Genomic DNA, 16582 nt, shown 5'->3' on the forward strand with positions numbered 1-16582 from the left:
CGACGTGGTTCGCCTGTCCTCAGACCTGACTCGTACGTTCGTCTCCATGGAGATGTTTGTCGGTGTCTTTCTGTTAAAACTGAAATCCTTCTTTATGTTTTTAGTTTTAACAAGGTTTAGCCGTTCTTGTGACGCAGCAATACACGACCAGGAATGTTCCGCAGTGTGTCTTTAATGTACTTTTCATTACCTCGCAATTGAAATAGTCTTGACCGAGCAGAGCGAGAAGTTGTCACAATATGACACATTCAAATTCACAGAGCAGAGCAGACATAGTGTGAATTCTTGGCTAAATACAGTAAATGCCTAAATCCGGGCTTACAAATAGTTATTTTTCACTTTCTCACAGTTACTAGAAGACTTAAATAATGTACTGAAACTGCCAATTCATTAATAACTTTTCTATAGCAATTCTACACAGAAAGAAAATGTATTATTGACATTTGGCCTTATACTGCGCTGGGCCAAATCCGATAGAATAAATCAAAGGGTAGTGCAGAGCAGGGTGGGAGCATCGATGCCCGGATTAGACCAACAGCACAGGCTCATTAGGAATTCAGGTGTGGAGCCTGTGGTGACGGGTGAAAATGAAGATGTCAATGTTACGCTGTCTGTTTAGGAGATCTTACACCACTGAGCTTCACTTCAACGTCTCCAAAAAATTGAAGTTAGCTGGGGGGGGGGATTTATATTTTTAGTGATGATTATTACGGGAAAGTAGAATTTGCTTTGGTTTGGGTGCAGTTGGTGTTGGCAGAGAGGTCAGTGCTTATACCATGTGGGCTTTCTTTTTCTGTGTGGACTTTTAATGTTCTTCCTGTGTCTCCAGTTTGGTGTGGGGCAAACCTCGCTCAAGATCTGGAGATGGGTCGCTGGATGCGGGTTACTTTAGCCTTTATCTTGTCTCGCAATTTCAGATGTTGAGAGTTTTCTGTGTTATTATGAGTTGCGGACCAAGTATACAAACTTCCCACTCGCTATAAGGAAAAAATCTTAACTTTTTGATTGATACGGCACAAATGCAAGCTGTGAGGATTGCATGGCTTTGAAGAAATGTACTCTTGAAGTAAAAAAAAAAAAAAAGTCCATTGAGAAATAGGAACAATGCCTTGTCAGAGGTCTATTTCTCCAAGTGCATTCTGTTTCATATTTTTTCCTACTTTGTCAATGTGCATTTCTGTAATAGCTTTTCTTACCCAAGACTTTAGCACAGTACGGAAAGCTTTGACACTTCACATCCTTTCATGTTCTCTTGTCAGTCTTCGTACTTACCTCGCGGTGAATGGGGACGTTTTCCAGTGAAGACAATGTGACTCCGCAGGGAAAGCTAGAAGGTTGTACAGTTATCTCCAGGCTGTTTATTATGCGAAACCATACAACCAACTACCTCACACTGCAGAGCACAGAGACGGGTCACCACTGAAGGAGTCTCCTCTTCAGACGAGCAGATCAGTTCAGCTCTACACTTTTCTTTTCATAGCTCTCCTCCTCACTTACACTGACTCCAGCCTGACCTGTTTTACTTTGAAGATAAAGTAAGATTTCAGGATTTTAAAGCTCGATTCATGAAGCTTACAATCTGTTTTTTCCCGAGAGATCTTCCTGGCTCGCAATACAAAAAAACAAAGGGAATTCATTCTTAAGCATATTTCTAGACATGTTGTAGAAAAGTGAATTAAAAAGGCTTCTTCTTACTCATAATAAACATTTTCATACAGGGGTGCATCTGTATTTTAACTCATTATGTAATTAGAAATGTTTAAAAAGTGTCTTAAAAATGTGGTTATGAAACAGGACTGTTTGAAAAAAGAAACGCCAGAGGAGTTTGATGTTCATGTTTTCTTCTACAGCCGCGATCTCTAAATATAGCACCAGCAGCATCATATCACTTACTTCCTGAAGAATAATTAACATATATATGCGTCTTTAAAGGAACAACTGTGTATAATCGAGTTGCCTTTTGGTCGGCTTGTCTCCCCCTTGTGGGCGCTCCCGGCACTTCGGACCACCCCTCAGACCTCTACAGTGTGTGAACACAAAGGCGAGCACTTAACCTGCGCTGCTCACTGTAGGCGTGTGCATGACATGACCTACTTCTACCTCCTCTGTGTGCCACATCCTCAGCGCTCCTCACCGCCCTCCCAGACGCGCTGGATATCTCTTGCTTTTCCGTAGCGCTCGGCACAGCTTAAAGCTTAATAAAACCGCAGATACCGACTGTGTAGTGCGTGTGTAATGTTCTAGAAGATGGCTGCTCGGGAAGAGAGCTAATTCCAATATTTCTGACGCTGTTTTGCAATCAGATTCACGATTGTAATTGTAATTATGTCCACTGAACATTTGAGAGAAGCGTGGATACCAAATGCAGAATTCACATGCATTTCAGGGCTAATTTACTTTATTTCATACATAAAAAGGCTATGTATGTTCTTTGCATATTACGTGAAAAAAAAAACAAGCTAATGATGACTTTTTAAAGGAACAGGCCACGGTTTTTACATACTTACCTGAGCTTAGACGAGTTGATACATACCTGTCTGGTCTTTGACTCGACTAAAGATGTTGCTCGCATTTGGCCTCTCCCAATGTATTCCTATAGCTCCAAACGGGGGTGAAGTTGGAAACGACCACACTCTTCCGCGGGCACAAAGACCAGACAGGTACACATCAACTCGTCTAAGCTCAGGTAAGAACATATCACAGTATGGAAAAACAGTGGCCTGTTCCTTTAAACCAAATGTAATTAGACTGTGAGGTTATAATCACAAATGGTGGGAAGGGGACAGGGCTCCCAGGTATCAGCTGCATAACCCCCCTCATCTGAAAAACCACCCAAAACCTGTGGATGTACATCATTTCGAGTGTATTTAACAAAGTTTAAGAAGCTGTGGGGCCGCCCCTTTCTCTCAGCAGCTTCCTTAATAAAATCCAAAGTGGGATTTTTATTAAGGAACAAGCGTCTGTTTTACATAGAAAACAACGTGGTCACAGCCCGCAGTTTGTTTGTTTTTTTCATTCAAAGAAAGGCTTAAAAGGGCACTCACTTACGAGGGAAATCTACGGACCTCCAGTGATAGAATAGCTCAATGAATTCTATAGTGAAAAGAATGCATTGCCATAGTTCAAGAATGTACTGACTGAGAGGACATTAATATTTACTGCCAGACTTTACCTGTGCCACTACATCGGCCATAAAACAGATTGAAACATTTCGACATCAATCTTTCTATATGGTTTAAAAGCAGAGGTTGTTGGGCACATTTCAACAGTGCTCTTTTTCTATTCCAAATTGTATGTTTCTGTGTTTATTTGCACAAGTCAAAGAAATGGGCAAAATAATCACTGCAGGTTTCTTTTGTGCTCCTGATTCAATCATTTCAGTCTTTTGTAACATTGCCAGCCTTCATTATACTCTCAAATACAGTGTGATACATAATACATGGCCGGACAGAAGAAATATCCAAGCTAAAGGCAAAAAACACCAACATTAATATTTAATGTTTAAGACAGTGGCTCTTTCTCACTGTAAGATCTATTTCCATCCCTGTAGACTCACACTGGGGATGTTCAAGTTCAGTAATAAGCAGCGCTCCTATGGTGAAGAACGGAAAAATAAAATTCAATACATTGTTTCTTAAATAACTTATTTTTTGGCAGCTGAGATGTCTCGTCTCTCTTTACTAAGACAAATGCTGTTTTTGTTGTTTTCAAAGGACTTTTAGGAAGAATGTTATTGCCATTCTACCAATTGTGGATACATAATAGTTAGTTACATAATAATCTCTATAACTTTAAGCCATAGATACGACATATGGATGATATGAAATTTGACTATCGATCATATCTCCAAAGTCAACATAAAACTTAAAAAAAAAAAAAAAATTGGTGATGTGCAATGTCTCAAACAAAAGAGGCTTTTTTTCCCCCCCTGCAATTATCTTCTCGAGCTACAAAGCCGTCTAAATTAAGATGTTTGCAAGCACATTTTTGCCTATTTCAAAGGTTTGCGTAAATACAGCTTCATCATTGTTATTGAGAAATCCCCAAATTATTGAGATATGATTTTCGGCAGTTATTATACTGTTACACTGTGCCCTCTCGCATGCTCAGCACATATTGGTTTCGTAGACACAAGGGCCACTCGCTGAATAGCTGAGTGCTGTCTTTAAGATGCTCCCCTGACCTCTGGAGACGGACCATTGCCCAGTGTTGACTAACAAAGGGGCAGCGGTGAGAGAGACGTCGGTGCCCTCAGGACCCGTATAACTGAGCTAATATAGACGAGAGCCCCATGTGTGCAGCCCCCTGTGGAGTCCAGCGCTCTACGTCAGCGAGCCACACACTGAGAGGCGATGCAGGAGCTAATGCGCTCTATACGTCCATGTTATACAAAACAAGGCATTACTCTGGATCATCTGCAATTTTACGCTTTCACTTGGGATCCTTTCATTTACGCTTTAGTAGCATTCCAGTTCAGCGCTTTTCTGGGAGAGACACCAAGTCCAGACATCATTTAGTTTAATTTAGATCTATTTAAAGGGATATTTTAGAAGTCATTTTTCATTTCCTAGTTATCCAGAGTGTTGTTGATTTCTGGAGATATTTTTTTTTTTGTAATTCATGCAGTTCTTATATTTGAAGAGTCTAGTGGTGCTAGGCTAGTGCATGTCTATGGTATCAGCTAGCCTGCATTAAAAACAGTCTGACCCGCTCCACAGTGCACCTGAGGCAAATCACTAATAACGCCAGACTAACAATATAAATGTCTGTGTCCATAGAATCATTTTTGGAATATAACTGACCTTGTATTACATGAATGATCGCATTTTGAGGGACTATTTTCTAGCAGATCACTCCGCCGCTGCGTAGCTTATACAACCACAAAGCTTATACAACCTCAAATATAAGTTATTTTAAATGCAAAATGGTTAAATGTATTCTGTTTTTAATGCAGGCTAGCTGATGCTGTAGAAATGCACTAGCCTTGCACTAGCCTAGCGCCACTAGACCTCTAGACTCTTCAAATATAAGAACAAAAAAATATCTCCAGAAATCAACAACACTCTGGATAACTAGGAAATGAGGCCCTATGTCAAAATCCTGAAATATCCCTTTAAGACCCGATTTACTCCTGATCTGATATTGATCTCGGCCTGGTGGTAGTTCTGAGGCATATATTTGTACATGTATTGCATTGCAAATAACACAGCGATTAATTAAATGTGTTTTTTATTTTGAGCAGTTGTGTGGGTCATTGTTTTAATATCGGATTTAAGCTTTCAAACAGCACGCATTTAGGGCGATGTCGAAGTTCCTACATTGTGGTATAGTTTTCAGCGTCACAAATTGCACCTAATGGCAAAGTAATTGGATGACAATTTTGAGTAATAGCGCTATCCAGCCGATCTCTCTCATTATGCAGTGTAAGTGATGGGGCGCACCCACACAGTCGACATCCAGCTAAGGTGATCTCCAGCTAAAAAAGCTGCAAATTGGCTGTTGTTAGCAGTCAATGGGTGTGTTTTGACACCGCTCCCGTGTGCCTCAAGGACTCATTGATTACTGCCGCACAAGCCCAGTTGCTTGGCTTCCTATTCAGCACGGACAATGCGCCAAAAATACTATGATACCAGAACGGCCTTCGACAACCGCGAGCGATTCCACGGTTCAAAAGTGGAGAGCCGGACCCTGCGTGCACGGGGAACAATGTGGTGCGGTCAAACAGAGCGAAGAGTGAAGGGATCTGCAAATGAATGAACCGAAAAGACAAGAGCAATGTCAAACCATAGACAGTACTGAAGCGGCATTGGTGTTACACATATAGCTTTAATTACTCTATTGTGCGGTGTCCAGCAGTTTATGAGGCAAACTAAGGACAGAGGGACATTGAAAACATACTGTTTATTACTTTTAATTACTCTTTTCAATCCACAGTGAAAACACGTATGATATTCAAGGGCAGGTATAAACATGTTTTAAACCACATTGGGCGTGCTCGGATCAAGAAATAGATTTTTATTTTTTCTAAATCTGAAAATCTGGCTGTCGATAGTCACCAAACCACACAGTAAATACTGAGGCGGGCAGAGAATTCAAGACTTGTAAACGCCACACACTCCACCAAAACATATTACTCAAGCAGAGGGGAGGAATTAGCTCAAGTGGCTTGTGCAAAGAGTATTTGATGAGAATGAGTACTGAGTAATTATGTGGACAGGTTTATGCTTTAATGTGCATGATTTGGTACGGCTGTGGGATTTATCGAAATTGAATCTAAATCTCATTTTTGGTCACTCTCAGTTATTGTCAAGGGGCTTTTTATCATCGGAGCTACAGCCAAATTTGTGGCAGCAACAGCACCTGAGCAAGAGTTTGACAGTGGGGGATGTTTGTTTGTCAAATGCACTGCAGTGGAAAGCACTCATTTTATGTTAAGTTGATGTTTAAAAGGTCTATCTTGTCGACATTCGTGAACCATATCAGTGCAAAAAATAGTGTCATGAAGCAAAACAGATGATCAAGTGTGTTATTTTTTGAAAATACGGCACAATTACATTCAAAAAACACTTTCAGAAGCACAATAAAAGCAAATTCAGAGTAAAAATGTGACTAGAATCCGCCCAAGGATAATATTAGTGCGTCGAGGTATCCGTATCTGAAAGCATATCTCGCGACTTTGACGTAGGTGTCAATATCATCAGCTAATGGTCTGAAAACGCCTGGCCCACTTCCAAAAGCAGCCCTCTCCCCCTCGGCTCTCCTCGCTGCCCTCTGGCTCGCCGCCCTCCCTCTTTGCGCGCTCGTTTAGTTTGGCTGTCCTCCCGTCTGTCTCTAAGTGCCTTGTATTTGTCCTTCCCGAACGGCCATTTCAGTCCCGAAAACCTTTTACAACTTTCCCCCCTCTCTCTCTCTCTCACTCCTCGTACCGACGACTAAGTCTCAGCTTTATATCCTTGTTGATTCCTCCGCTCCTATTTCGAAAAAAAAAAAAAAAAAAACCTTGTCTAATTTCGCAGTCGCCTCACGCTCGAATGCGGCATGGTTGTGCCAATGCCAGGGCTGTGCCAATCCCATCTGCCTGGTTAGCTCTGTTTCCGTGGGAGCGAGAAGGCGGCGGCGGCGGTGGTGGTGGTGGTGGCGGTGGTGGCGTGCCCCTGGTGCGCCCCTGCCCTGTCTGCTGCGCTGTCTGGTCAGGTAACGCTCGCTGAGAAGGATTACTGTGGGAGCACTTGAAAGGGCGAAAACAAATTAATCACGCTGAAAAAATCCGCGATGCTAAGCCAAAAATGACCAAAATGTTTGTAAACGCGCCGGGAGCAGAGCGGGGAGGGCGGGCCACATCGTGCAGCGCAAAATATTATTTCCTTAACCCTTAACACAGCATTTCGATGTGGTAATAAGTGCAAAGAACTGCCTTATGTTTGCTGAATTTAACTTTGTATAAATGTCAAAAGCCTAATCAGAAAAACGGCTACAACGAGATGAAAAATAAATCATCGGCAGCGACATAAATGCCAGCCTGACCGCGACACGGAGGACGCCGACTGCGGCCTATTTACCGACACACACCACATTACTGATACACAACTTAACATAGCACTAGTGCATGCATTATTTATCAAGGGGCTAAGAATAGTCTCTCAGCGCTTAGGCCTCAAACAGTGACGAGCTTTGACCACTCCTTATGGTCCTCCTAACTTTGTGTCTGGTTAAATCATTGGGACAATATTGTCACACATAAGAAGTTATATTTGCAAAGCTATACGAAAATGAAGCAATGCATTTTGTTTCATTATAATTGAGTTAATCAAATTCAGCTCACTCTATGGATGTATCTGTTAAAATGATTGAATACGAACATTTAGAAAGAAGAAGAATGTCCTTTACACATTAAATGAGCTGACTAATTACAGCATATTTGGAAATACTGGCTGGAAGACCGTGTTTACTGAATACATGCTGACTAATTGCTCCATTGTTTGGCGCCAAAATCACAGAAGGAATAAATTAAGTTCTGTGTAAAAACCTACGGCCCGAGAAGAGTACTACTGGTATTGTACACGGATGATAGGCATATTATATTTGCCCAGTATCTGTATTACATAAACCAACTCTACTCTGTCCACCAATCAATCAAAGTCCTCAGTTATCAGCATGAAATCAATGTAAACCTCGACAACAGCAAAAGGAAAAGAATGAATAGAAGCAGAAAAGTTGATGAATACGTTATTTTTGACTAGATCAAGACCAAATTGATGAAACATAGGTCTATTTTTGATCACTTGATCACTGTCATGACAGATATTTTCATCGTCTCCAGTTCGTCTCCATGGCGATGTCGACTAAAGTCAGCAGAATATAAGATTTTAACAGGTTAGGTCCTCATCCAAACCCATCCTTTGATTACCCACTGCAGTAATAGACTTTTCTGTGTAGAGCTGGTCATTAGGAACATGTTTTGTATTGACGTCATCACCATAGTCCAAAATGTTATGCAGTATCCCTTTAAAGGTACACTGCGTAACATTTTGAACTATACTGTTGCCGGCAAAGCAAAACATGCTCCTAATGACCAGCTCAACACAGAAAATGCTATGACTTCAGTGGGTAATCAAAGGATGGGTTTGGATGAGGACTTAACCTGTTCAAATCTCAAATCCCACTACCTTTCACCAAATCTCCATGGAAACGAGCAGGAGACGTACCCACTTCCGGTAAAGTTTACAGTCACATCTTAGGAAGGGTGGGCCTCATAAATGTTTGGTTGTGCATTTATGAGGTATTTCTCAATTATGAAAATATCTGTCATAATATAAATGCTTGTATTTAAATGTTATTTATCGGGTAAAATTCTACGCGGTGTGGCTTTTAAGAATATTCGGCACAGTTAAGGTGAAAGAGGTGAACAGACCAAATATTGAGCGTAAAACCTGCGCCTTTGGGCTCCTAGCGCTCTACAATATCCACACCACTATTCAGCACAGGGGGATTGAGACAGGAAGGTGGACTTGTGCACTGTATCTCAAAAAAATACATAGAATTTAGTCAGTTATTTACTTTTTCTTATTTACTTTCAGGTGGAGAAAATAAATAGCGTGTCATTGTGGTGTACGTGTAGTAAATGTAAAATCCTTGAGAAGAAAAAAAAAAGAAGAGGTAAATTCAAAGCCAAATCTCTGTCTCTGGCACCCCGCGAGCGAAAAGGAGAACAGCGAATAGGAAACCAAATTGCTCTTTGTAACCAGGAAACACCGGGGTGATAATTAGCTGCAGTCAAATCAGACCCAGCCTAAACGTAAGCACTTGCCTCACCACAGACACAGGTTTGAGGGTCTCTCCACCAGTCTTCGTCTTGGTAAAACGTGACGCACTCAGTCTCCAGCTCCATCCCAACAATGTAGGGGCACAGAGCGGCAAAGTCTGCCCGGCGACAGCTAATAAACTGTTAACCGCCGCTTTGAATCGACCGCTCGGTGCCAGATACACAAGAATGCAACGCTCAGCCAAAGTCCACCTCATATTGAATCGGGCTTTTATTATATCAAACTTTTTTTCTCTCTCTCTCTTTTCAAAAACGTAAACCGCAATTTCATTAGTTTTTGCCATTGATTCAAAGGAGTGGAGTGACTCATCTTATTCCACACAATATTGTTAGGAAAAAAATACTGTATTTAGAAATTGGAAAGGTATTGCAGTGAAATTACCTTCAATTTGGCATTTAAATAGTTTCAAAGCAGTTTGCATAATGTCAGATTATTGGGGCAGTGTTAGGTGATGCAACATCCCTATCAAAAGAGGCCACATGTATTGCAAAATCACTGAGGGGCTTCTATGTGATTGAGGTTTGCACATTTTTAGTAACATAGCCTTCAGAAAACAACACAAGGTAACTTAAAAAATATGGAGAAAAAGCATTTTAGTCTTGATGCTCCAAATATGTTGTTTTGATACTATCTGGTGAAAATTTACCATTCAAGAGCGTGAACAGGTTTACGAGGGGCTTCGACCCTGAGTTCCCCAGCCTGCGCTAACGGCCCTGTCCATTCGCATAACAATTTGGTGCAAGGACAGGGTTAGCATCTCCTCCTCGCGAATCCATAAATTATTAGAGCTCTTGAGAGACAAAGGGAAGTGTTTTTCCCGATACCCCATTTTTCTCTCTCTCTCTCTCTCTCTCTCTTTTTTTTTTTTTTTTGTCGTTTTCCCTCGAACCTTATTTACAAAAAGGCAGAGAGAGTTACCATAGGAACTACCTCCGTGGCTTGGCATGGTGCCCAATGGTTGCTAGAGCAGCGTAGTCCGTGGCTATTGGGTTGTGTGTGGGCCCAATCGTGCATGGTCTGTTTATGTATATGGGCAAAGAATGTGGGAGTAAGAATTATGCGGTAAAATTGTCATGAACTGCTATGATTTTAAAGGGGGCCTATTATGCAAAATCGACTTTTTCAAGCTTTACATCATGTTATTAAGTCATTCCCTCATTAAAACCATGCCTGAAGTGTTGCCTGGGCACATTCACGTATTTTCGAGTAATCTGTAGAAACTCTGATGGCAGCCATTTTAGGGATAAAACGCCTGATTCCTTCAGGAAACGCCCTCGACCTCCAGGATACGCCTCCGACCTTTCGTCACCAGCCGAGTAACCAACCACTGCTCCTCAGCAGAACCCCCTCCCCGCAGTGTCTAGCCCTAAGATGTAAACAGAGTCATCATGGATGATTAGCTTCATGTGTTGTGAACCGGAGCCACAGCAGACTTTTACAAAGACACACATCAGTGTTTCTGTTACCGAAACACCCAGGATTAAAACCGGTGACAAGAACACTTATTTCAGTGTCTGGTTCTGCGCTGGGCCTTGATGATGCACAGAGCCTCCGGAGAAAGCTAATGCTAAGCTAAACCTCGAGTCATCACGTGAAAACGAGAAATATGCACAAATAAAGTCAATAAAACCACCACACACATAAAAAACCGTTTAACAATGATCACACACGGAGCCTGGCTTGTTGATTTGGAAGTTTATTGCTCACATTTCATCTACAATGGGTCATAGCCGAGTGGCTTTCTCCCGGAGCTAACAAGCTAGCCGCGACAAGCTAACGGGAAAATTCACTGAATACAAGCATATTATGCATTGAAAACGTCACTAAAACAGGCAACTGCTTGAAGCAGCCTTTATGATGATCACACACGGAGCCTGGCTTGTTGATTTTGTAGTTTATTGCTCACATTTCATCTACAGTGAGTCGTAGCCGAGTGGTTTCTCTCGGAGCTAAGGCACTATTAGCCGCGACAAGCTAACAACCTTCACCTTCACAACATTCATTGAAAACAGGCAGCATATTATGCACAAATAACGTCAATAAAGCAGCAACTACTCGAAGCAGCCTTTACGATGATCACACAATGAGCCTGGCTTTACACATTTGTGGTTTATTACAGACTTTTCATCAACAATGAGCTGTAGTCGATTATAACAAGCTAACGGGTAACCTCGAAAAAACATTGTCCACTTGCACAGATAATGTCCGTCTTTGAATCGTATGGGCTCCTGCAGATCCTGGTGTCGTCCATGGGGGTATATTTAGAGATCCATAGGGCATGGCAGATGCAAAGAGATAGCCTCCAAACAGCAGTTATTTTTCAGGCAAGAGCCCCTTCCAAGCGTCCGGTGTGGAAGGTTTGTTTCCAAATAATATCCTGTGTGGCCATTGTTCACAAAGTGATAAACAGTAGGTCCTTTCCAACAATAAAAATTAAAATGCACCGATCGTAGTTTCAATACTTGAGACAACGAGCGGAGTGTTGTTGTGATGCCACAGACAGCGTGTGGAGGGGGCGTGTCGGAAAGGGTCAGAGGTTTTTAAAGAGACAGGGGCCTATTTCAAGTCATTTGCTAACGCCATTTTGAAAGAGCAATTTTATACTAGGCAGTTATTCTAATTTACTGCATTGACAGACCAACAGAAGGTTTCGTCATCATTGTAGTGTCCTATAGACTGGTGCTATGTGGCTGAAAAAAGCATAATACCCCCTCTTTAAATAAAGGTCTATTTTGATCCAACATACAGTTTCACAGGTAATTTGACGTCTTTGACTTCTCTTATATCTCGTCTAATTGTCAGATGTAATGAAAGATCTATACGTTATTTATAATTAAGTTTAATGTATTGTGTTCTTGCCTTCATGAAGCATGTCCACCACCTCCGATCATTTGCCTCTCAAACTTGTTGTAATAAGTAGAAGCTTCCATGCACGAGGAAATTAAAGATATCTATCATGACTTGATTCCAATATTTGTGTCCCTTGTACAAACCGTAATATTACAAAAGCAAATATAGGCAAAACAAGAATGTTCATCCAGTTTCAGTCAATAGAAACCCAGGACATATTTTAGTCTCCTCTTAAATGTGAATCCGCTTGGACGTGTTCAAAATGAGCAGTGAACTGAATATAGATTTTAAAAACATAAATCTACTCCCAAAACTTGCAAAGAAATTGTAATTACATATTCTTCCAAAAGTGCACATTGAAATACAAGTGGTGTCAGTGTGTGTGAGTAGCCATTATTCGGCTTTATTTAACGGACAAGATGGATGAAAAGAGAAGGTCTTATACTTATTTCCTCTTTAAAAAAAAAAGAGAAAAAAAAGGGAGAAAACAAGTGAAAACTCAAACTGCTGCTAAAATGCACAGAGAAGACACAGGAGTTATAATTGTGCGTGTGGGTGGACTAACAGTGCACACTCTTTAGACAGCCATGTTAACCACTCGCACTCAAATACAGCATGATTGCATATAACATGGGCCATATAGGTAATTATTTTCACATAATGTGATTTTCACTTGTTGCTGACTCTCGAGGAGGTAATGCCAGGCCGCACTTCTATTGTTTGTCTAATATAATGTACTCCCATTTTCCCCCTTTTTGCAGCTCAAAACTCGACTGGACAATAATGGCCGTTATGTGAGGTTCTATAAGCAATTACGTTGAATAACATGCATGATGACTTTTCTTTACAGCAGGTTTGTCAAGCAGCCGACATTCAGGAGGAAGTCCGTTTATAGCAGCAGGGATATGGCAATTTCAATCCATCTCGCGGCCAATAAGTACAACCTGCTCTTACAGAGGTTTGGAAGTAAAGGCACAAAGACAGACGAGGGCAGCAAGGACATGTCCACACTGACCCCGCAGAGGACAGTGCGGTGCCTGAGAGAGCGGCCAATGAAAATGCAGCGCTTTGTAGATGAGTCGCAACAGATTTAAAGCATGTTGAGAGCTGGGACGTTCGGCACGCTCTTACCTGTGTTCAAGTTGAGTTTGACCATGGCCTTTCTGAAATCTGGCATCTTCTGAAAGATAGAGAAGCCGCAGGTTAGATGTTGTGCATGTTACACGACATGAACCACTGCTTTGATTTCACAAATAAAATGGAGGACTGTACTGTTAAGCGCCTACGAGAGAATTAATATTTATTCTTTCTTTAGTAAAAGCACTATTTTCAGGGATGACACTTCAACCAACTTTAGCCAGTACTCGCTTGAATGAAGAGAAAAGGTGAATGATCAACACACGTGAGCTTGGAAAGGAAATAAACAGCACTGTCCGTATACAGGATTATGGAGCTTGTATTGTTGTGATTACCTATATACATTAAAGACTATAAAAAATGTTAAAGGTCAGTATCCACCCAGACACAAGCTCGCCCAGGCGATACTTCAGGCCTAACCGTCTGGCAGCCCCATTCCTCGCTCAAACCACCGAGGGCTCGTTAACGCGAGACCACTATAAGATAATTAATTCGTAATGGACAGCTCTGTGATTAGAGTTGAAGCACTCTGTGGCACAAAGACGTGAATGGATACATTTATGGCAGACGAAGCATCAAACACCGCAGAAAAATGGACGAACAAAGTAGCAAATAATGGTGCCATCAACAGAGCATGAAAGTGCAGCCGAGAGGGTCAAAGACAATAGTGATGAATAATGCATTATGAATGGGATATAGTACGACGGGACATCATAAATTAAACGGCAGCACCAAACAACTGCAATAATTATGGCAACATTACATAACGCCAAACAAGAGAGATATAGATTTACTGCTTGTACACATATTTACTCAATCCTACCTAAAGAATGTACCTAAAGAGAATGTGTGAGTGGCTGTGGGGGCATGCGTCTCTACAGTCCTTGTTTTGGTTTTCTTGGTCACCTAAATTGGCATTCAGAAAGGAAAGATGGGGCATTATGCTTTTTGCTGATATTTGGTAACAATCTCAAACATAGCTTCATTACTGTCTTACACTTTGTTGGTTAGAAAATGCAATACTGATCTAAAAGATCCAAAATATCCAGTAGTTTCACTTCCTGAATTTAACATGATCTCCCTATAAGCCCCTCCCACCCCCTTCCTATGGCTCACTTCAATAAAATGTCAAGCTCTGTGGTGAACCTATGGTGAGAGAAAGGATTAAGATTGTAGGACCTCAGGAGGAGCTGTTTGGGAGCTGCAGAATAACCATTGGAGAAAATTCAAAGATAACTGAAAGATGCGCCAGTGTGTCAAAACACAGCTCCAGGTATGTTTTTGATGAGAGAGTAACATTGTAAGATATTATAAAAGCTCTAAAAAGTGATTTTGCATAATATCCCCCTTTTAAATGGCTGTGCTGCTGTCAGCATTACATTATGGAACATTTCATTCAATTGACCTTGCACAAAAGCCCTGTCCTCTTCCCAAATGTTAGCTAACTCTGTCAAGAAGTGGAATAGAACACATGCCATAATGGGGGAGAAGTGCATGTTTTTGGTGAAATACCAGTGCAATGTGCAGTGGAGGAAGATAATATAAAATAGGCAACAAAGGGGACACAACAACTATCGAGGTTAAAGCACCATTCTCTACTGAAATCGGAAAGAAATCCCTGGAGCTACGATAAATCCAACTGGTACAGTCGTGTGGACTAGTCTTGCACTATCGGTTAAGTTGTCTTCTTTTTTGTCACAATGTCAAGCAACGGCAATAGTTGCTTGACATTGTGAAAGCTGTAAAATATACATTTATTGTTAAAGCAGTACTAAGTAACTCTTCCCCCTAGAGGCCAAAAGCGCAACTGCAGGTGTAGTACCAACTTACGATTTTTTTACTTATTAATTGTCTTGTAGAGTAAATACTACGCTGACAGGAAAGGCGAAGGGAGAGAGGGTTACTGTGCATCCAATTATACAATGGAAATATTTTTTTTCACCCAAACTTGGCTGTAAATACTGTTTAAAGTGACGTTAGCAAGCAGTTAGCTTTGCCCGTTAGCATGTTAGCTTCTTCTTCGTGATTCCATTAGTGTGTATTGCCTTTTCCGGACCGGGGGCAGTCAGGTTGCAAACATGGTTTTCTGGCCAGAGACACCAGGGGGAGATGAGAGACCCTCCAATCATCCCATAAACACTTGTATTACCCCCACGGGGACTACGAAAAGGATTTATTATGGTAAACACGTTACTCAGTACTGCTTTAAGTTTGAAATTAGTTGGAGCTGCTTCTAACAGCTTAAATTCAACTTCCCTCGTCTGTTACTCTGGCACAAAATCAGGTACAACAGCCTTCGTTATGCTCCGATCCCATCAGAAGCTATGCAGGGTGGGGCCTGGTTGGTACTTGGATGGGAGACCGCCAGGAACACCTGAGTGAATGTTGTGAGTGAGTGTTTGGTGGTGGCCGGAGGGGCTGATGGCGCAGATTAGCAGCCTTACTTCCGTCAGTCTACCTAAAGGCAGCTGTGGCAACACACGTAGCTAACCACCACCGACTATAGTGTGAATGAATAATGCATGAAATTGTAAGGCGGCTTTAAGCGTCAGGAGAAGCGCTACATATTAGCTGCTTTTCGCTGCTGTAGCTCGGCCCTTTGAGCGCAGTGAGCACAGCAGGTCCTGAAAGAGGGTCAGAGGGCAGGACAAACAGTCTGCAGTCATGGCAACACGATGCACGTCCCCTGGATCCGAGAGGGCGGCCCGAATGTGACAGCTTATTCAGGATCAAAAAACTGTCACGGAAAGTCATCGAAGGGTGAATCCGAAGTCTGCGTTGAAGAAGTCGCCAGATAAACGAGGAAAAATACTGACCTAATCCAGTTGAAGGGATGCCAGTGTCTGACGGATAAAGTTTTTAGCGCACAAGCCTCAAGCGCGGACTAAAAATTGTAAATATAAAGAACATTTGAGAGGCCGGCGGCACAGGCTCGTGTAAATATAGCATGGTGCGATGAACTTTTAAACTTAAGAAGTATTCACCAGATGAATGGGAAACTTAACAGACTTGGACTTATCATACTAAAAATAGCATCATGCCATCTGTGCTGTGATTTACAGCAATGAAAAGCATGAGGATTATTCATATTCAAGCGTTCAAAAGGCACTACCAAGAGACTTATAGAATAGTGTATGGCACATTTGAAGCAAGAAAAAAAAAAAGAGCTGGCATCTTGTGAAATGTGTATAAATTAAGTTACTTTTTGATCTGATTTTTGCACTATTAGATATTCATAGTATGTCTTTCGTAACCAGACCAAACCCAAATAG

General features: G+C 41.5%; 1 long non-coding RNA gene across 2 annotated transcripts in view; it reads right to left on the reverse strand.

The window, feature by feature from the left end:
* Positions 1-16582, reverse strand: part of LOC306973540 — a 35840-nt gene that overhangs the window by 4152 nt on the left and 15106 nt on the right. For both annotated transcript variants that reach the window (XR_013793569.1, XR_013793570.1), the window contains exon 3: positions 13305-13353. This is a non-coding gene — a long non-coding RNA (uncharacterized lncRNA). The remainder of the gene's footprint in view (positions 1-13304; positions 13354-16582) is intronic.

Source organism: Gobius niger (assembly GCF_951799975.1).
Source record: "Gobius niger genome assembly, chromosome: 14".
NCBI classification, from domain to species: domain Eukaryota; kingdom Metazoa; phylum Chordata; class Actinopteri; order Gobiiformes; family Gobiidae; genus Gobius; species Gobius niger.